The sequence below is a fragment of the Thamnophis elegans genome, chromosome 4 (assembly GCF_009769535.1).
Source record: "Thamnophis elegans isolate rThaEle1 chromosome 4, rThaEle1.pri, whole genome shotgun sequence".
In the NCBI taxonomy this organism is placed as follows: Eukaryota; Metazoa; Chordata; class Lepidosauria; order Squamata; family Colubridae; genus Thamnophis; species Thamnophis elegans.
The window spans coordinates 113,806,818-113,829,969 of NC_045544.1; the positions used below are offsets into that span (position 1 = coordinate 113,806,818).

The window sequence follows — 23,152 nt, forward strand, 5'->3', positions numbered from 1 at the left end:
GAGGACACTTTGGATGGTGGGGAGAGAATTTGTTTTTTATGAGCGTTCCAATTTCTCCATAAATTGCGATCTAAATTAGACTGCATAAGAAATGCTACCCCAAATCCTAATAGGAGTGAATATGAATTTAAACTTTATGTTGAGATCATTCCTATAGTCTACAAGCGGTAGTTGGATTTTATTTATTAAGAAGTCATTGGGTTTTATTTATCTTGCTATCTTGATGCAGTGGTTAGAATGCAATGTTGCAGGCTGACTCTGCCCGCTGCCAGGAGTTCAATCCTGACCGGCTCAAGGTTGAGTCATCCTTCCATCCTTCTGAGGTGGGTAAAATGAGGACCAAGATTGTTGGGGGCAATATGCTGACTCTGTAAACCACTTAGAGGGGGCTGCAAAGCACTATTAAGTGGTATCTAAGTCTAAGTGCTACTGCTATTTATTTAATGCATACCCTGGTTTTCTGGTTATACAATTCATAAGACAGCTGAATGGAAGATGTTTTGGCCTAGTGGTGATCTCCATGAGATAGAAGTTCCCAGCAGGATCCAGAAAAGGGTCTGGGAAGCACATCAAACTCAGATCTAGTTTCTGGCAGGGGAAGATTCAAATTCCAGATGATTTACTGTAGATGGAACTCAGGCTAGAGATTTGTACAAGCAGGTTCAAATATTCATCAGTAAATTGTTTCAGACTGAAATCTAAGTAAGGTTTTAGTTCATCTTGATGCTTACTCTACTTCAACTGGAAGCCGCATTTCCTCTACTTTAGCAGCCATTGCTTGCAGAGAAATTGTGGTGCTTATGTATTTATTTCATCATTAGGAATGCCAGTCTTTCATTTTAAAATCCTATCTATGGTGACTTTTAATCTCCTTCGTGTCGAACATGTCAGTTTATTCCCAAGCAAATTCATCCCAAGGAGCATTTATAGTGCCATGATCCCTGCAAGTTCTGCCCTTGATTAGACATTGGAAAACTTTCTTTCCCTGAAGAATTCATTTACAGAAAATTGCACACAAACTTGGTGGAGAAAAGTGTATAACCCTTAGCAGCAGATTTTTTTTAAAGTGGTAATAGATCCTTTTAGATCATGGTGTGATGGTCTGGTTCATAAAACATGCTAAAGCAATGGTTGAGTTTTTCATAACACATAACAGAATCCTGGAGGGATGCGGTGGCTTAGTGGCTAAGATGCTGAGCTTGTGGATCAGAAAGGTCAGCAGTTCGGCAATCCGAATCCCTAGCACCGTGTAACGGAGTGAGCTCCCGTTACTTGTCCCAGCTTCTGCCAACCTAGCAGTTCGAAAGCATGTAAAAATGCAAGTAGAAAAATAGGAACCACCTTTGGTGGGAAGGTAGAAGCGTTCCGTGTGCCTTTGGCATTTAATCATGCAGGCCACATGACCACAGAGACGTCTTCAAACAGCACTGGCTCTTCGGCTTTGAAACAGAGTTAAACACCACCCCCTAGAGTTGGGAAAAACTAGCACATATGTGCGAGGGGAATCTTTACCTTTACCTAACACATTCCTGTTGTTGTCTTATCGACTATGCTATGCAAACCCAGCCATAGCGTTGAATAAAATCCCAGGATCAAACTCAGAAATAGGTACAGGTAGTCCTTGATTTACAACACTTCATTTAGTGACTGTTCAAAGTTACAAGAGCACTGAAAAAAGTGAACATTTTTCACAGTTATGACCTTTGCAGCATTCCCATGATCATGTGATCAAAAGTCAGAAGTTTGAGAACTGGTTCATACGGATGACCGTTGCTGTGTCCCAAGGTCATTTGATCACCTTTTACAACCTACTAACAAGCAACGTTAATGGGGAAACCAGATTCACTTAACAACTGGGTTACTAACATATCAACTGCAGTGACTCACTTAACAACTGAGGCAAGAAAGGTCAGAAAATGGGGCAAAACTCAATTAATAATTGTCTCACTTAACAACAGAAATTTAGGGCTCAATTGTGATCGTAAATTGAGGACTACCTGTAATTTAACCTAATCTAATCCAATCTCATCTAAATATATTAACAATCTAGTTCCATCAAGACTCAATATCAGTCCGTGGTCTTTTTGAACCTGCTGCTACATCAATATTCCACTTTTTTCTTTTTAATGCTTTCCAGAGCAGTAGCCAAGAATGAGAAAAGTGTGGAGAGCAGGTGATGATTTTCATCTAGCTTGTCTTCTCCTGCAGAAGTTATTCTGGTCAGCCTAAAGGAAGAAAAGCAACAGCAAAAGGGGGCAATAGGCATGGAGATATGGGGCCCTGAAAAGATTTTTGCCAAATACTTCACCAAAGAATTTATGTAACCAGGAATGGCTGTTTTTAATTAGTATGATGCATTTATTAGAAGAGTTGCACTAGCTTGTGGGAAGAAGCTGGGAGAAAGACACTGGAAACATGGAGGCTGATTCGACTTATGGTTTATTGATGAAGCAGAACCACACGGGTTTGTGGTTCTGAACAGCTGGCAAAATGGAATTGAGAGTGGGGGTGGGTGGGTGTTATACCTTCTTTGAGCTTTGCATTTGAGCTTCCTGTTCCTGTGCAAGAACAGGTATTCTATTGGCTGTTGTCAGATTCCTATTAGGTCATGTAGTGGTTATATAGGGGTCATAATTGGCTCTATAGGCAAAAAAGGAAATAAAAATCCTAGATCCTTGTCTGAGCTAATCTGGTTTACCTCTGGTTTATTGTTTTTCTGAGCTCCCAGGTGAAGTTTGGACAGCTCTGGGACGATGCAATGAAGGGGCTTGTGTTCTGAAACGGTGTTGTGCAATTCCTATTGTGGCTTAATGGCTTTCGTTCTGTTTTGGATTTTGAGTGCGGGGGGCTGCTTCTGCCTCAAAAAAAATGTTTCTCCATTTCTCCCTTTGGGAAAATATACTGTATTTTTTGGAGTATAAGACACACCTCTCCCCCCCCCAAAAAGAGTGTGGAAATGTTGGTGCGTCTTATACATCGAATACAGCCATTTTTTGCTTCCCTAAGCTCCTGCATCCCATTTTTGCAAAAAAATGGGCCATTTTTTTTGCAAAAACAGAGGCTTTTTTGTCTTCCCTCAGCCCCCAGCAGCCCTCTGCAGGCTTCAGCAGGGCTGGAGTAAGGCAAAAATGCCCCTGTTTTTGTGGAAAATGGTGAAAAATGGGCTGTTTTTCACAAAAACGGAGGCTTTTTAACCTTCCCTGAGCCCTCAGCTGCAGTCTGCGGGCTTCAGCAGGGCTGGGGCAAGACAAAAATGGGGGCGTTTTTGTCTTGCACCAGCCCTGCTGAAGCCTGCATAGTGTTGCTGGGGGCTCAGGGAAGGCAAAAACTTTTTTTCTTACTTACCTGTTCGAAATCTCGGTGTGTCTTATACACCGGTGCAGCTTATAGTCCGAAAAAGACAGTAATATTCTGCCTTTTTTAGTATTTCCCAAAATATTTCATTCTTCTAGAAGGAGTAGGCACTGACTTTCTACAAGCTTGATATAGTTCTGAATGTAAAGAAAATACATGAGAGTTGCTTAGCAGGCACCAATGACAGTATATATACAGTATATACTTATAGGTTCCAGATTGAAATACTGTAATCTTTATGAGGCTGCCTTTGTATGTAGGCTAAAGACTTCAGTTTGTACAGAATTTAGAAGCTAGTTTAATATCTAAAAAGTTATGTTTGACAAAGAAGCCTTTAATTCCTAAATAAAAAAATCAAGGTGATGCCTATTTCTAGACTCAAGGTCATTCATATAGTCTGAAAATATTTAGATAGGGCACCATCTCGTTTAATGCCATATTGCTTGTTGCGATGGAAGAATTAGTTGTACAGCATGCAAGTGAAGCAGATAGCGTTAATTGAAGTGATGGAGAAGCTGTTTCTGTGAGAATATAGAATGAGCATGTGCAAATCATATTTAAAGATTCAACCACTGCAGGGTTTAATTAAAATCCAAGAATAAATATAGTTAGCCACACTGTCAGTTTGGATTACAGTGAGTATGTTTACATTTTTTACATGATGTGTAGGCCAACATTTGGCATTTATGTGATCAACTCATTGCAGGAGGAAAACAGAAACTGGAAATTGTATGATCTCTCTCTCTCTCTCTCTCTCTCTCTCTCTCTTTCTCTCTCTCTCTCTCTCTCTCTCTCTCTTTCTTCCTCTTCTCTCATATTAAAGACAAATTTAATAAAAAGGAAAAAAGATAGGAAAGAAGAAAAGCAGAAAGAAAAAAAATCACCCACATTAGTAGAGAAAACATGTGAAGAGATACAGATTTAACAGGTGCCTAGAACGATAGTTGACCCATGAATTTCAGGGGTGAGCATTGCAGAGTGTAGGTACCCCCAGTCAAAATTGTTCCAGAGACAAGGGCTACGGTACTTAGGTAGGAAATATTTGTTTATTGTATGTAGGACACAACAGGCATATCATTTCATCAAGAATCTCTGGAAAGGTGGAAGAGATATTGCAAAATATATATGCAGTCCCATCCCAGAACCTTTGCATCCTTTAAAAATATTGCCCATTATGAAGAGAAAGCAGTGTGCAGCAGCTGCCAAAAAAACCAACACAGTTGTAGGATGCATAAAATCAAGATTGAATCAAGATCACATGAAGTGTTAATACCACTTTATAATGCCTGGTAAGGCCATACTTGAAATACTGCATCCAGTTTTGGTCACCACGATATAGAAAAGATGTGGTGACTCTAGAAAGAGTGCAGAGAAGAGCAACAAAGATGATTAGGGACTGGAGACTAAAACATATGAAGAACGGTTGCAGGAACTGTGTATGTCTAGTTTAAGAGAAAGAAGGACTAAGGGAGACATGATAGCAGTGTTCCAATATCTCAGGGGTTGCCACAAAAAAGAGAGAGTCAAACTATTCTCCAAGGCACCTGAGGGTAGAACAAGAAGCAATGGGTGGAAACTAATCAAGGAGAGAAGCAACCTAGAACTAAGGAGAAATTTCTTGACAGAACAATTACTCAGTGGAACAATTTGCCTCCAGAGGTTGTGGGTGCTCCAACACTGGATGTTTTTAAGAAAATGTTGGATATCCATTTGTCTGGTGTAGGGTTTCCTGCCTAAGCAGAGGGTTGGACTAGAAGACCTCCAAGGTCCCTTCCAACTCTCTTAATTTATTCTATTCTAAATTGGATTTCTTTTTCTTGTTGCCCTTTGTCCCATCTTTGGAGATGGTTGCATGACTACATTCTCTGCACTCCAGGCCTCCTATCTAGGTAATTCTCACAAGTAAAGCTGAAACCTTCTTGCAATTAACAGAGCCTTCACACCACCACTGAGAAAGTGAACAACTGCAAGATGGCACACTGCGGTTCTTGGCACATACAGCAAGACTTCTGATAATCTCAGCAAGTAATATAATGTATAAATAGAAAAAGACCCTGGTCCCAAGTTGTTCAGGGCTTTATACATCCTAGGAAGAACATTAAACCTAGCTTGATAATTAAATGAAGTCACTGAAATTGCTGACTTTTATGAAATCAAACTTTTCGTCCGTCCAGCTCAACATTGCTTATACAAGAGCTTCCTTAATTGTACATATAATATTTTGAGCCAAAAAAATAGCCACTCAAAGGGTAAGAGGCATTGCCTCCCTCAAAATAACTATTACTCTACATTACCAATCACAAAAACCAAGTTTACTACAAGAAAAGCTGGATAGCTTGATATCCTTATCATTCTTTAGTTCCTAGGTTTATTTTTATTTATTACATTTATGACCTTCTTTCTTACAAGAAAGTGTATCTCTTAGTCTTGTGTTGCATCCAGTTTCCTTAGTTAAATTCAGACCATTCAGCACCTAGATACCTGAAGGATAGCCTTTTTACCCTATGTGATCATTGAGAAAATGTGTGCCACGACTCCCTGCCCTGTAAGAAATCAAGAGGGAGTGGATGAGCCCGATGACACACTTTTCCCAGTGGTGGCCCTCACTTTTTGGAGTGTCCTGTAATTTAGGAGCCCAGGTGGCGCAGTGGTTAGGGTGCAGTACTGGAGGCCACTTCAGCTGACTGTTATCTGCAGTTCAGCGGTTCTAATCTTATTGGCTCAAGGTTGACTCAGCCTTCCATCCTTCCGAGGTGGGTGAAATGAGGACCCAGACTGTGGGGGCAATCTGCTGACTCTGTAAACCACTTAGAGAGGGCTGAAAGCCCTATGAAGTAGTATATAAATCTAACTGCTATTGCTATTGCTAGATTCAGGAATGGCACCAACTGTCAAGTCTTCAAAAAGTCTGTACAGTTGATAGTTCCACAGGTAAATATAGGCACTGATCAGGGGTGAAATCCATCAGGTTCTGACAGGTTCTGGAGAACTGGTAGCGGAAATTTTGACTAGTTCAGAGAACCGGCAAATGCCACCTCTGGCTGGCTCCAGAGTGGGGTGGGAATGGAGATTTTGTAGTATCCTTCCCCTGGAGTGGGGATGGAATGGAGATTTTGCAGTATCCTTCCCCTGCCACACCCACCAAGCCATGCCCTCAGAACCGGTAGTTTAAAAAAAATTGAATTTCACCATTGGCACTGATGATATAAACACTGCGAGTTTGTTTGTTTATTTGTCACATTTATATTGCTCCCCACCTCACAACAAGTTTGCAAGAGGGGATAAAGATGCCACCTACCTTAAAACTGAACAGCCTTTCTCAAAAGAGTGGGAGGAATATGACACCATCTATATCCTGTTTACAATACAGTCCTTTTAGCCAGGGGTGGGATTCAACCATTCAACTGGATGCTGGGTGTGCGTGGCCTACTCGGCCTCCTGCACCATGGTGAAGGGGGGTGTTTTCACCCTACCCAGGCTCCTGGGGCTTTTCTTGAGCCTCCAGGAGGGTGAAAATAACCTCCCCCGGGCTCCAGAGGCCAGAAACGGGCCCATTTCCAGACTTCCGGGAGTTTCAGGAGGCCCATTTCTCACCCTCCCGGAGCCTCCACACAGGCCCTGCACTTACATGGCATACAAAACTGGCCACGTGGAGACTCCTGAGAGGGGTGGGGTGGGCGGGGGCCAACCAGTCCTTGCAACTAATGGTTCAGTAAATCAGATAAAATAAATAAAATTAGCATCCATTCACCCGAACTGGTCTGAACCGGCTGAATCCCACCCTCGCTTTTAGCAGTTCCAAGAAGGTTCTATATTCATTTGCACTATTCAGGTGACCCTGAATAGGGCACAGATCAGTGGTGGGATTCAGCCAGCTCGCATCTATTCGGGAGAACCGGTTGTTAACTTTCTAAGCAGTTTGGAGAACCGGTTGTTGGAAGAAATCCCCTTTTGGTTTTTCCCACTTTACAGGGCTTATCCTGTAAGGAAGGCGGGAAGGAAACATTCTGGTGTTGTTTCGAGCCTAATCTTTATTGCCCTGCTTACAGAAACTGCCTCTCTGGTTAACCCTTATTACATTGTAACAGCTAAAGCAAAGCCCCCATTGACGTGAGTGACTTTGAGTTGGCTATGCCCACACGGTCACATGACCACTGGTCCACGCTTACCCAGCTGGTCATTAGGGCAGAGAACCAGTTGTTAAATTATTTGAATCCCACCACTGGCACAGATAAACCTTGAAATAGCCTCAATGATACTCAGAAAGAGTGCTAACAACTAGATGACTACAAGGAATAGAAATCCTTCTATTCTCCACCATTTAGTCAGAACTGAAGAAGCTTCTTGGATGGAAAGAGAAACATTTTCAAGTAAAACAAAGAAAGTGTAGTTGCTTTTTGAAAAAGCACCTTTGGGGCAACCATGACCTGGATGACTGAGAATCTCCATAGACATTGGCCACTAAAAGACAGATGGCATGACAATGACGGTGTTTTCCTTTTCTCCTTCCTCCACATTTGAAATCTTTACCCAAGTACTCAGATAATTAACAAGAAGGGAATTAATCTTTATATTAACATTCATTGGAGAGGAAGGGATTACAAAAGAGTAATCAGGCACATGTTGCAAATACACCAGGATGCTTGTTTAGCACATTCAAGGCTGTCAGTGTGACCATATTCCTTGAAGGAGTATTCCTGTTGTGTGCCTGATTTCTCTCTTGTAATCCCTTCCTCTCCGATCTCTCCATTCTGCAAGTGGACAAAAAAGGAAAGAAAAGCATAACAACAAGTCAGGCACAGGACAACACATACTGACCAAAACTGGCAACCATATGACTGAGGACATTGCAAAATTTATAAATGTGGACATTGATCATAGAGTCATTTTTTGAGTATCATAATTTCAAAAGTTTCTGAATAAAGCAGTTGGTAAGTGAGGACTATCTGTAGAGTTCCTCAGAGATACAATGTGTAACCCAGGAGCAGTTCACAAAGACAGACTGCATAAGGATGATGTTGTCCAAAACTCTATCCATTCATCCAGCCAGCCAGCCATCTGAAGCAGCAATCAGGACTGGGTTGTGCAATAGGTTGCAACACTGGATGACACTTTTAGCAAATCAAACAGGAGCTGTGCCACCAAATCAGGGCATTAATATATTAGTTTCTCTAACAAATTAGTTTTCTCTACATACTATTGAAAATTGTCATAAACATTAAGGTGATGAAGGCAATAATGAGAGGGATAAAATTTAACAGTTGTTAAATAACCCCCAGAAGACCTGTACATCTGATCAAACACACTAACATTTCTGATAACGCAACTTAGGTTTCTTGACAAGGTTGTACATTTCCAAATGGAGTAATATTGAATATCCCCCCTGAGAGCATACTCAGAGTTCTTTACAAGGCAACTTTTGTAGAATGAAATTAATCATCTTCAGTATCTCGTTGCAACATAATTTTCTCACAGAGAGGACTGTTTCTTAACAATGATCAAACCATTGCAGACCTGATTTTTCTTTTTAAAAATCAGCAAATGCAGAACTTGGAAATAGGAGGTCTAAAGGAATCTCCTTTTAATGACAAAAAAAGGAGTCACTCAATTAATTGGGGAAAGTTAAAGTAGTATTTATCTCGTGAAAACTGAACAAATGAATAACTTTATTAAAATACAGAGAGCACACTTTTCTTGAAGAATACGGTTCCACCACAAAACCGCGCTCGACTAAAGCGCGTCCGACTAAACTGCGTCGCTGACGTCATCAAAAGGGCGACAACAGCACGGAGACAGAAGCACGCTGTAAACCCTAAACCTAAAATTAACCCCTAAACCTAAACCTAACCCCCCTAAACCTAATCCTAAACCTAACCCTAAACCTAACCCTAACCCTTAACCTAACCCTAAACCTAACCCTAACCCTAACCCTAACCCTAACCCTAACCCTAACCCTAACCCTAACCCTTAACCTAACCCTAAACCTAACCCTAAACCTAACCCTTACCTTAAGTTGAATCGGCTTGCTTTCAAAGCGCTATTTAAAGCGCCCTTCTTTCTCCGCGCTGGCTGTTGTCGCCCTGTTGATGACATCAGCGACGCGGTTTAATCAGGCGCGGTTTAGTCGAGCGCGGTTTTGACAGGTCACAAAGAATACATTAGAAAGCATCTTCATTGCTTTTATATAGCTTCTTCTCTAATTACCCTGTCTTGTTGAAGAGGGATCTCTTCAGAATTGCCTTTTGACATTCATGAGCTATGTGAACACACAAATACATGAGTGGCTTTTGGCTTTAAAATGTTACCTTAAAATATTAGCCTAGAATTAAAGGAAGTAGCAAAAAATAGTATTCTAAACAGTAGTCTAAATAAAAATAGTATTCTAAACAGTAGCAAAAAATAGTATTCTAAATAAAATTGGGATCGAATCATTTTATGTTTTGCCTTTTGATGATTTCAGAATAGTTACCAGAGGCCATATGTCAGGTTGACATATGATCCAGTTTTCAGATCTTACAGATATGACTCTCAGGATAAGGGGAATTACAGTAATGAGATATGGATCAGTAGGACGCTGACTCATGAATTCCCCACACCTGAGCAAGGTACATTTGAGGGTGCACTCTATATAAACCAGGGCTGTCAAACAGTGGTGGGATTCAAATTTTTTTACTACCAGTTCTGTGGGCGTGGTGTGGCTTGGTGGGTATGGCATGGTGGGCGTGGCAGGGGATGGATACTGTAAAATCTCCATTCCCTCCCCACTCCAGGGGAAGGTTACTGCAAAATCCCCATTCCCTCCCGATCAGCTGGGACTCGGGAGGCAGAGAATAGATGGGGGCGGGGCCAGTCAGAGGTGGTATTTACTGGTTCTCCGAACTACTCAAAATTTCCACTACCGTTCTCCAAAACTGGTCAGAACCTGCTGAATACCCACCTCTGCTGTCAAACTCCTGGCCCACGGGCCGGGTTCATCACAGCTCGCCATGCCCATGCCCGGTTTAGCAAAGGGGAAAATAGTCCCAATACATCCCATGATGTCACCGTGACAATGTGATAAACACCCCTGTTTGACACCCCTGATAAACCATCTTGAAAAGTGAATAACACTCAATTGTGGCTCATGTGGCTTCTCAGTCAAACAATGAGCTCCCCAAATACCTTCTCTGAAGAAACAGGCTACCCACTAATAAATAAAGTAAAACTCTAACCCAGACCTCTGCCCACTTATATTACTAGCAATTTTTGTCATAGGTCAGGGGTCAGTGCATCTAATTAGAAATATAATATGCTTAACCAAGCAATGAATGATCCAGTGGTTACAATTCTGTCATCTTCTCATTTTGTTGCTTTATTTTTGCTAGTTTAACATATGAAAACTAAACTCATTTCATTTGTTTTTAATTAAATGTATTGAGTGAAAACAGGTTAATACAGTAAGCATGTATTTGAATCTAATTATCTGGATTATGGCTGGTGTTAAAGCAACATCTGTCTCCTCAAGGAACTATCCAAAGTGCTGAAGATTATGTTACTGAGAACATGAGTCTTGCTTTCTAGGCCAAATAGTATCCATCCATTCAAAGCATACTGATCAACTTACTAAGCAAGAGAAATAAAATGGATTACAGATTTGTTCCTGGCTTTTAACTTTAGCAAAGCAAATTATCCAGGACAGTGCAAACTGAGACAAACAAACAAACAAACAAACAAACAAAGTTCTGCCAATTTTTTGAATGACTGATAACTCGGGCAAATCTCTGGCTTGGAATCTTGTGTACCATCTTCTTTCCATGAACTCCCTGCATCCTGTATTTACACAATGAACTTTCATACCCCAGAGGCAAATATGTCCATTTTTGCTGAGATTGGACTCAGGGTCTGCAACCTTTGAATATCAAAAAGGAAGTTGGTTCTTACCTGAGACACCTATTCTCATAGGGTGGAGGTAGCATCCAGCCCCTCTCAAGGAAGGCTGTTCCTCACACTTATGATTGCTTTTATTAACTGACTTTATCATTAGACACTACAATTTCCCACCAGGAGCACTACATCGGACATGGATGCTGGACACCTACGCAACTATCTCGGAGAATGACACATTGAGTCTGACAGAATTCCTTCACCGAAAGCTGGGTCTGCCTAGCGACAGGGGCATGGATTAACAGTTTCATCAGACTCAGTCCTATCAGTGAGCAGATGATGTCAAACTGGATGCTACCTCCACCACTATGAAGAACTCAGAAGTCTCAAGCTTAACTCAGGGAAAATTGAATTAGGAATAGGAAGTATTTATCCTTTTAAAAAGGTAACTCTTAAAAGTTCCCTAAGAACAGAAAGGTTTCAATGTTCTTCCTTTCCAGCACTCCCTTTTTCCTACTACTTTAGAAACAATAGAAGATTCTGCTGTTCTCACTCTCTCCCACCTAAACTCTCTTGCTCTCAAGTTGACAAATTGCTAAGACCTAAGACCTTGATTTTGAAATTAAAACTAAGAATTTCCTGTAATTTTCCAGTAGAATTTAAATGAGCGGATTGATCAAAAGATTCTGTGCTTGCATTTCACTACAAGGATTGTTAAGAACTTTATGTCAATCAAAACTCACTTAGCAAAGCAAGTTTGGAGTCAAAGAATTTAAAAAAATGCTGCTCCAAAACTCTTGCTGCTATTTTGTGCTGAATATTGTCTAGAAAGATGATATCAAATCAGATCTGATGAATAACTAATTGTGGAATAGAATAAAGTAGGCCCAGAGTCCTGTGATGCTATGCCACCAAGTCATCTAAGAATAGAATAACAGAGTTGGAAGGGACCTTGGAGGTCTTCTAGTCTAACCCCCTGCTTAGGCAGGAAACCCTATACTATTTCAGACAAATGGTTATCCAATCTCTTCTTAAAAACTTCTAGTGCTGGAGAATTCACAACTTCTGGAGGCAAGTTGTTCCACTGATTAATTGTTCTAACTGTCAGGAAATTTCTTCTTAGTTCTAGGTTGCTTCTCTCCTTGATTAGTTTCCACCCATGGTTTCTTGTCTTGTCCTCAACTTTGAAGTTGACTCCCACTGCTTTGTGGCAACCCCTGAGATATTGGAACACTGCTATCATGTCACCCCTAGTCCTTCTTTTCATCAAACTATGCAAACCCAATTTCACCAATCATTCTTTAAGTTTTAGCCTCCAGTCCCCTAATCATCTTTTTTGCTCCTCTGCACTCTTCCTAGAGTCTCAACATCTTTTTTACACCATGGTGAGCAAAAGTAGATGCAGTATTGCAAGTGTGGCCTTACCAAGGCATTATAAAATGATATTAACACTTCAGGTGATTTTGATTCTACCCCTCTGTTAATACAGCCTAAAAATGTTTGGCTTTTTTGGCAACTGTTGCACACTGCTGGCTCATTATTAATTGATTGTCTACTAGGACTCCAAGATCTCTCTCCCTCTCCCTCTCCCTCTCCCTCCCTCCCTCCCTCCCTCCCTCCCTCCCTCCCTCTCTCTCTCTCTCTCAGTACTACTATTGAGCAAGGTACCACCTATGCTCTACTTGTGCATTTGGTTTTTCTTGCCTAAATTTAGAACTTTACTTTTTTTCACCATTGAATTTCATTTTGTTAGATAGCGCCCAATGTTCAAGTCTGTCAAGATCCTTCTGAATATTAAGCCTATCTTCTGGAGTGTTGGCTATTCCTGACAGCAAATTCAATGAGTCCCCCATCTATCCTTTCATCCCCTCAAGTCAACATATATCGTATCGCAGGCAACTAAAGGTTTTTTGAGGCTGGAAGTATCTTGCAGATTTGAGCTCATTCCAGATGGATTTGACTCTTGATAATCAATGGATAAATAGAAAGGATGCCTTACTATTATGTCTGAATCTATTTACACTGCTGCCGGCTGTCTTCTTCTTCTCTTTCCAGGATCATCCCCTTCCTAAAAGAGTTAGGTGTTCACATAATGTGTCTGAAGTAGGAAAGTTTGAGTTTGGTTTTTGTGCTCATGGGGAAACTCTGAGCAGATGGATGATCCATTGGTTTGCTTTTTTGGCTGTCCACAGTATTCTCAAGAGTCGTCTCCAACACCAAAGTTCAAAAGCATCATTACTGCTCCTATCATACCTCTCTTTTTTTGAGAAAAGTTGTTTTATTTTTTATTTTAACATACATATAATATAATCCAAAGCATACCTATAGATCTTAACAAACATTTTTTTTGAATATTCAATAGTATATCAATTCTTTTTGCCATTAAGCCTGTTCAATTTTTATTTGCTCTTCGGCTTTCCATACACCATATTATAGCCTATTTCATCTTCAGCTCTCCTCCTCTCCTTCTCTTCTTTTCCCTACCTTCTTCTTCCCTCTACCCTCTCTCTCTTCTCTACTTTCCCTTGCTCTCTCCCTCTCCTCTCCTCCCTTTCCACACCTTCCCTCTCTCCTGCTCTTTCCCTCCCTTCTACTTCCCTCTCTCCTGCTTCCTTTCTCCCTCTTTCCCTCTCTTTATTTCCCTTCCATTCTCTATTTTATGTGGTGTATTTCCACCTTTTAGCAAACCCCATTTAATATCAATGGAATTGATATTTATATTCCCAACAAAAGAAGAGACAAAAATGTTTTCCATATTGCTAATTTTCTTTTAAATGTATACCTTTATACAAATTCCAATTGTTTCCTCTCCCCCCCCACCCCCCATAACAACCTCTTTTTTGGATGCAGTGCAAGACGGATTCAAACTTCCCGCTATCTTCATCGTGCTGTTACATATTTTTACATCATTAAGCGCTCCTATTTCGTTTCACCTTGTAATTTTAACTATACATTATTAGATGTATTTCCACATTTTCCCTTCTTTCCCCACCCCTTCTGATAACTTTCCCAACTAATATTTTTCTAATTTGTAGCCTGGCATAATCATTTCACCTTCCATTATTGATACGTATCAGCTGGCCTACTATCTTTATTCACCTTAGTTAATTTACCTTTAATTCTTTTTTGCTTATGGTCTTGCATGATTCTGACTGTTGCAGGTATAAACACATAGCAACCCTTGAATATCTTTTGCAAGACCTTCATGGTTGCTAATACCAAGTGCTAGTCTGTGATTTATTATTGTTTGACTGTTTATCCCTTTACTGTTGATGGTTGATTCTAAAAGGCAAAATCTATCCCCCCCCCCACTTCAGTGTCAGTTCTAAGGCTGATTATTCTGCCATTAGTTAGGTCTTCTTTATATTTAATTTTGTCCCATTTTTTTTCATTGTGCTTCTTCATTTTTAGCACAAGAGCTTGCAAATCCTTCCCTCAGAACAGGGAAGCTATTCTTTCTCAAGAGATGTGTGTATTGCTTAATTTAATTCAAAACAAGTAAAAGATTTCCACGATGTGTTTGCATTGGTGGTTTATGTGTACCTTTAATATTAGTCAATGGTAATTCTCTCCAAACACCTGAAATACTGTAATATAGAGGAAGATGAAGAGTTGTAATCAATCATTTATGGACATGGAATAATAGCAATAGCACTTAGACGTATATACAGCTTCATAGTGCTTTCACAGCCTTCTCTAAGTGGTTTACAGAGTCAGCCTATTGCCCACAACAATCTGGGTCCTCATTTTACAGACCTTGGAAGGTTGGCTGGCTGAGTCAACCTTGAGCCCATAAGATTTGAACTGCTGAACTGCAGCTAGCAGTCAGCTGAAGTAGCCTGCAGTACTGCACTCTTACCACTGCGCCACATCGGTAAGTAAGATGTAGTAAATCTAAGAAGTAAGTCACAGGAAAGCAGATTACAGTTGAATGTTAGAGAAAAAAAATCCTAAGAGTAATAGCAGTATGACAGTGAAGCATTACTCAGAAGCATTGGGTCCCTTTTTACTGGATAAGTTCAAGTGGAAGATAGACATTAGTTGTGGATGCTTTACTTGGACAATAGATATCAATTATGAATGTTTTAATATGGAATCCTTTATAATAAAAAAGAGGATTCAATTCAATATCTTAAATGCCCCCTTCCAACTGTATGATATGATTCTATTATTATTTTTTTGAAATATAATTGCAGTTTTATTTGTAAGTTGCATCAATGTTTATTCCCGAGCCATTAGTTTCTGCTTCTTCAATTTCTTTTGAGATATCTTCTTCTTCTGAGCAACTTCTTCTTCTGGCTTAGGGACAATCTGCTCCTTTTCTGTGAGGATCATTTCAATTCTAATTTTTATTAAAGATTTTTCAAAAAGGAAACCAATACAGATTAAGAAAAAGAAAAGTGAAAACTAAAGGTGCAAGAAAGGAGGGAAAGTAAAAAAGAGAAAAGAAAGAAGATAAAAAAACAACTTCTTTACAGCAATTACAACTACAATAATAAATTTACCTCTTACCCTCTTACAGCATAACCCTCTTCTTTGTATTATCTATCTTGTCTAATAACCAAAGCCATAAATCAAAAGTTCATTGTTTTCTATTTCATGCAAAACATCTATTAGGGGTTTCCAATCAATAATAAACATAGATGCTGTCTTTTCTCTGATCAAAGAAATCATTTTTGCCATCTCAGCAAGTTCCATGGTCTTCACCAACATTTTTCCATTGTGGGTAATGCTGAGTCTTTCCATCTTTATGCATATTGCAGCTACAGTATACAAAAATGAAGTTCCGTGATATTCTCCCAACTGTTTATCCCACTATCCGAAAAGAAAAAAAACATCTGATTTCAATTGCATAATAATCTTTAAACTCTCCCGAACAGTTGGCTATTTGCATTCTTTTAGCAAGTCATTGAGGCCACCTGGAGATTTATCTGTTTCCTCAGAATCACCAAAATAGTGCAAATGGGTGTGGAGCTTTCTTGGAATTGCTGAATTGACTTGTTGTAGACTGGAGACAGATGATGTCATATCCCTCCCCCTCTGTTGAGAGAGGGCTGCTCAATTTTGACACAGATGGCCTCTTTGACCCCTCTTTCAAACCAGTGGTCCTTTCTGTCCAAAATGTGAACCTTCTAAAGAGTGGCCCTTGTCTTTTAAATGCAGATGGACTGCTGAATCTAGTCAGCAGTCTAGATCTACTGTAGATGTGTGTATTTGAATCCAAAATTTTCTAGCCTTTTTTAAATGACCACCAAACATGTCGTTCACATTGGCAACATTAATATGCAATTTACATTCTGGACAATTTTTCTGGTGACATATTCCAATGGTACAGCATATTAGAGAGGGCTGTGAAACACTGCGAACCAGTATCTAAGTTTAATTGCTATTGCTATCTTCTGATCCATTGGATCCCTCTGAAGAATCGGGGCCTTAAAGCCTCATACGCCTCTCAACCAGTGGTAGGATTCAAAATATTTTACTACCAGTTCTATGGGCGTGGTTTTCTGGATGTGGCATGCCTTAGTGGGTGTGGCTTGGTAGGCATGGCAGGGGAAGGATACTGTAAAATCTCCATTCCCTCCCCACTCCAAGGGAAGGTTACTGTAAAATCCCCATTCCCTCTCCATCAGCTGGGACTTGGGAGGCAGAGAATAGATGGGGGCGGAGCCAGTCAGAGGTGGTATTTACCAGTTCTCCAAACTACTCAAAACTGATCCAGTTTTCAGATCTTAAAGAAATGACTCTCAGGATAAGGGGAATTACAGAATGAGATATGGATCAGTAGGAAGCTGGCTCATGAATTCCCCACACCTGAGCAAGGTTCATTTGAGGGTGCACTCTATATAAACCAGGGCTGTCAAACAGTGGTGGGATTCAAAAAAATTTTACTACCAGTTCTGTGGGTGTGGTGTGGCTTGGTGGGTATGGCATGGTGGGCGTGGCAGGGGATGGATACTGTAAAATCCCCATTCCCTCCCGATCAGCTGAGACTCGGGAGGCAGAGAATAGATGGGGGCGGGGCCAGTCAGAGGTGGTATTTACCGGTTCTCCAAACTACTCAAAATTTCCACTACCGGTTCTCCAGAACTGGCCAGAACCTGCTGAATACCCACCTCTGCTCTCAACTTAGCTTTCAGCAGTATTTTCCAACAAATGCTAGGCACAGAGTTCATTCCCTTAGCATGAAACACAGTCCAGGTGTGCTGATTTTCTAACTTAAATAAAATAATGCAAGGCAAACTCCACAAGCAATTTGTCCCGTCTCCCCACCCCTTACAGTTGAGACAAAAAAAAAACAACCTCCAACTTGGACGATATTTGTATGTGCACTTAAATGGGAGGAATAGCTACTAAAATAAAAGTTTTATTGCTTGTGGACAGGGCCAGGTGCCAATTGGCTTGGCTAGATACTGAGTTGCTGATCCCTGTTGTTTGATGATATATGAAGGTTCCTGGCCAGGATCCAGTAAGTGTCATTAAATTTAGGGTTTAACATGAAACGGACCTTTTCTTTTCCTGTAGTCTCTTACCCCAATCTCTGAAGAGTGGTTTTTTTTTTAGGGAGGGAGGGGTATTGGAAAAGAAAATAACGTACTACCGTGCCATCTATGTGGCTCTAACGCTTGATGTTTTCTGGATGTTGGCCAGCATCCAGTATCAGTTTACAAACTACTCAACAGACAAACTTTTTTTCCCATTTATGCAGACAGAGACATAATGTACTCTGGGTTTGCTTTCTTCCTCCCTCCCTTCATTTTAAATAACAGCTGTGGGAGGAGGAAAAGAGTGTTCAGTAAATGGAAAATCGTGAGGGGGAGACTGGGCCTTGATCTGGGCCATATCTAGATTCTTTGAATTCTGTTTTCTAAAGATTTGATGTACAGTCTGTGGGGGCAGAGAAAAACTCTTCGGTGATGGACCTCCGCCATCTTCAGGGAAGCTAACGCATTGCACCTCTTTGTGTGCAGGCCTTCTTCTTCTTCTTCTTGTGCCATATCTGTCATCGGGCGTTGGCAATCATGCTGGCAATCCTATTTTTATTAACAGCCACACAAAAAAGTGTGGCTGAGTTTTGAAGCCATGATGTTCTTCTTCTGCCTGGACCTCATTTGCCTTCAATCTTTCCTTGGAAGATTAAGTGAAGTATGCCGTATTTTTCTGGGTGTCGCATCACATGTCCAAAATAATCTAACTTTCGCTTTTTTATGGTTTTGATTGTTTCCCTTGGCTTTCCCAGGAAGCTTATCACCTCCTCTTTTCTGATTTTGTCAACCCAACTTATACATAACAACTGCCTGTAAATCCACGTTTCAAATGCTTCTAGTCTCTTAAAGCGGCTTTCTGTCAGAGTCCAACTCTCCAGACCACAGAGCAGGATGGAAAAGATGTAGCATCTGACAAGCCTGATTTTCAATCTTAGGCTTTATGTCGTGACTGCAGAAAACCTGTTTCATTTTAAAGAACGTGCAGGCCATAGTTTTTAAATTATGGACTATCTATCCAATTAGATCAGTGGTTCCCAAACTTGGCAACTTTAAGACTTGTGGACTTCAACTCCCAGAATTCTCCAGCCAGCTCTGGCTGGAGAATTCTGGGAGTTGAAGTCCACAAGTCTTAAAGTTGCCAAGTTTGGGAACCACTGAATTAGATAATAGATTTTAACAATGGTTATATATGCATATATACCTACACACACACACATACACACACACATATACATACAGATACACAAAAATGTAGATAGAGATGTGAGCAAGCTGGCTAGAGAAATGGATGGGCAGATGGATGGATGGATGAGTGGATGGATGGATGATGAGTAGGTGGATAGAAAGATATAATTTCATTCTTTGTACAGTATTTATATCCCCATTTTCTTTAAGCTCAGAATAACCTGCATTTTTATATTTGCAATAGATTCTGTGGTGTTCAAGATATTTAGTTGATAAACAGACTAAGTCCCCATAGTAAACTCTGTCTGTCTGTCTTTCTGTACGCACATGTGCGGGCATATTGAATCTGGGCTGTTCCAAACAACCCAAACAACCATGTTTAAACCATCATTGTTCTTCAGTAACCTGACATAATTTTTTTTAGTACTTTTGAAATCTTATTCTCGAGTTGTCATGTATTCATCCCACTCTATTTTCCTCTCACAAAAGAACCATAAACTAGGAAGTTTCAAATCATGCCATGCAACTGGTATCATACAGTTTCAAATGTTATCAGAATACGAGAACCATAAATCATATTCATGTAGCTAAGCCACAAACACAAAATTATAAGCACATAGTCCTTTCTTCAAGTTTCTGCCAAAATATCCCTCGGAAGAGAATAAAGTTTTCCTTCAAAGATAATTTAGAAATGGGTGTTACACAACTATGGAAGCTTTTCCACTCATGGCTTTCTGATGGGGCAAATCTGTGTTTTAAAATGCAACATAACGTCTAACAATATGCTTGAGCCTCAGTGGCACAGTGGTTAGAGTGCAGTACTGCAGGCTACTTTTGATGACTACCAGATGCCTGCAATTTGGCAGTTCAAATCCCACCAGGCTCAAGGTTGACTCGGCCTTCCATCCTTCCAAGGTGGGTAAAATGAGGACCCAGATTGTTGGAGGCAATATGCTGACTCTGTAAACCGCTTAGAGATGGCTGTAAAGCACTGTGAAGTGGTATATAAGTCTAAGCGCTATTGCTAGCACTATTGAAGCCTAGTTTTGTCTTGATGTGGGACAAAAAGACATTTGTGGGAAGGAGCCTATGAGATCCACAGCATTTTAACAGGATCTGGATGACCTCAGATTCCCATTGAAGCTTAAGTCTCTTTGTTTCCATAAAAAATTTAGGGTGAAAAAAAATCTCCCTTATTTGGGGCACAATAATAGTTTTCGGAGAAAGCAACATACATGGTGCGCATTTTCAAGACTATTTCAGAAAGCACTTATTTTCCTTTCACAAGGAACAATAGAGAATGAAGATTTCTTTCTCTCTCTCTCTCTCTCTCTCTCTCTCTCTCTCTCTCTCTCTCTTTTCTGATTTGTTTTTCATTAGTGTTCCTGGCCAAGAGTGAGACAGAATCTATTTTAGAGAAAAGGCTAGAAATATCCGCCTCCAATTGCAAACCCTTCAACCAGGGTTGTCTGTGAACCTTAATCTTAAAACAGAAGGAACCCAAGAACTTGTTTTGCCGAGCTGTATAATTAGACATATGAGTAAAACAATGTAAGGATTGAAAGGATTCTTTGAACATTTAGTAGAGAAACTAAGCCACAAAATTTAGGACTGTAGAAAGAAAGGGGTGGGTATTTGTGGGCATATGCCCACTAACAAATGGATGGACAGAATCAGATCTCGAGGGACACAGTGGCTCAGTGACTAAGACACTGAACTTGTCGATCAGGAAGGTCGGCAGTTCGGTGGTTCGAATCCCTAACAGAGTGAGCTCCCATTACTTGTCCCAACTTCTACCAACCCAGCAGTTTGAAAGCATGTAAAAATGCAAGTGGAAAAATAGGAACCATCTTTGGTGGGAAAGTAACAGCATTCTGTGCCCCTTTGGCATTTAGTCATGTCGGCCACATGACCATGAAGACATCTTCGGACAGCGCTGGCTCTTCGGTTTTGAAATGGAGATGTGCACCACCCCCTAGAGTTGGGGATGACTAATGCATATGTGTGATGGGAACCTTTACCTTTAACAACATCTCTGCTAGATCATTTCAAATTTCCAAAATAATCCGCTAGATGCTTCTGACCTTTTCCAGTATTGCTTCGTAACAGTGGTATCTCATCAGCACCCCTAAATCTGGATGTTTTATGCACCTATAATACAGTCTCTCTGCTTCATGGCTTTTTATAAAATATTTCATTTTAAGTCCACTATAGCTAATAATCAATCACGTTTGAACATTTTGTTTTCAGACAGGTGAGTTTATTGCACTATCCCATGGTTTATTCATGATTTGTTGAATAGACTGTAACTGGCTCAGGCCACATACTAAACTAAGATAAAAACAAACAAATACACTGCATTAGGGATTAGTGTGATGTGCAAATTTCAACCACTATCTTTGGCATAGGATTAAGAGCCCCTAGATATCTTCAATCCAAACTTATGTCTGGGCAAAAATCCTCAGAAAAATGGCTGTCCAATCTTTGTTTGAAAATCTCCAGTGATGAAGCACCCACAATTCTAGAAGATAGATTATTCCATGACTTAATAGCTCTCATGAACAGCATCAATCTTGACAAGCAGGACATTATTATTATTTTTTTTTAGTTTGGATCTCTTTGTAAATTTTAAAGCCATTGCTTAACCTCATGAACTATGAACTATGGAAAATAAATCCACACTCTCTTCTCTGTGACAATCGTTCAACTATTAGAAGAGTACCAATTTGATTTGCCCTTAGACTTCTCTTATTTAGGGTGACATATACTAAATTTAGCCATTTTTCATAGATTTAGTGTCCAAGCTCATCAACACCTTTGTTGCTCTTCTTTGTAATCTTTCCAATTCCTTGGCATCCTTCGTATAGTGTGGCAATAAACCTGGATACGGTATTTTAAAAGCAGTCTTATCAATACAATGCTGAGCAAAACAATAACACCTCTGTTGATGTAGGTCAAGACTTCATTTCCTCTCTTTTGGTAGCTGCAAAATGTAACTAACACATGCTTAATCAGTGGTTTACATACCGTATTTTTCGGAGTAAAATACGGGCCTTTTGCCAGGCCGTTTTTGCTCATTTCTCCCCACCCCACCCCCAGGAGCACTCTACAAGCCTCCCAAAGCTCTGTATGCCCCCCCCTTTTTGCAATAAACAAGGTGTGTAGAGGGTTTGGGAGTCCTGCAGAGTGCAAACACTTTTTTTTTAATTGCCCTCTTCAAAATCATGGTCCGTTTTATACTCTGAAAAATACGGTAGATATCCAGATCCTATACATAGGTCCTATTCTGTACATAGATATCCAGATCCAAAGGGAGAGGGATATGGCATTATCTATCTCCAGTTTACAATACAGTCCTTTCAACCGTTTAAAAAAGGCTCCACACCCATTTCGACTACTCTGGTGGCCCTGATGACACAGATAAACCTCCAGGTAGCCTTAATAACTTGTTAAAAGAATGCAAATGACCTGCTGTCTGCAAGCAGTATAAACCCTTCCATTCTCAAGCATCCAGTCAGAGCTGAAGAAGCTTCTTGGATGAGAAGCGAAAGGTGTTCAAAAAAAACAAAAAACAAACAGAAAGTCCAGTTTCCTCTTGAAAAAGCATCTTTGGGACAAACATGACCTGAATGACTGAGAATCTCCATAGACATATCCAGATTCTTCTTACAACTGGTGCAACTGAGCTACCTCAATGCACAATCTACATTTCTTGACATGGAGCTTGAAATTCTTTACCTTTAAAAAAAATAGGAATAACGTTAGCAAATCACCAATCTTTTTGACACCCAGATTTTCAGCCGCTTTTTTGAGGGAAAAAGGTGCGTCTTGTACTCCAAAAAATACGGTATATCACCATTATGTGACACCTTGGATGATTTGCAAGGCTGTCATCTAATGGTAGAGGAGATGATGGTGGACGATATTATATATTGGATGGGGGTCATACAAAGTACTAGATTAGTCTAAAATTGGATTAAGTTATAGTGTTTTAGGAAGTTGTATGAGCTAGGGTTAAGCTCTAATATGATTGGCAGAGCATCAGAGGTGGTATTCAGCAGGTTCTGATCAGTTTTGAAGAACCGGTAGCGGAAATTTTGAGTAGTTCGGAGAACCGGTAAATACTACCTCTGATTGGTCCTGCCCCCATCTATTCTTGGACTCCCGAGTCCCAGCTGATCGGGAGGGAATGGGGATTTTGCAGTAACTTTCTCCTGGAGTAGAGTGGGAATGGAGATTTTACAGTATCCTTCCCCTGCCAT

At 40.3% G+C, this 23,152-nt stretch overlaps 1 protein-coding gene across 1 annotated transcript in view; it reads left to right on the plus strand.

The window, feature by feature from the left end:
• Positions 1-23,152, plus strand: part of CIB4 (calcium and integrin binding family member 4) — a 37,866-nt gene that overhangs the window by 10,012 nt on the left and 4,702 nt on the right. The window lies entirely within an intron of this gene.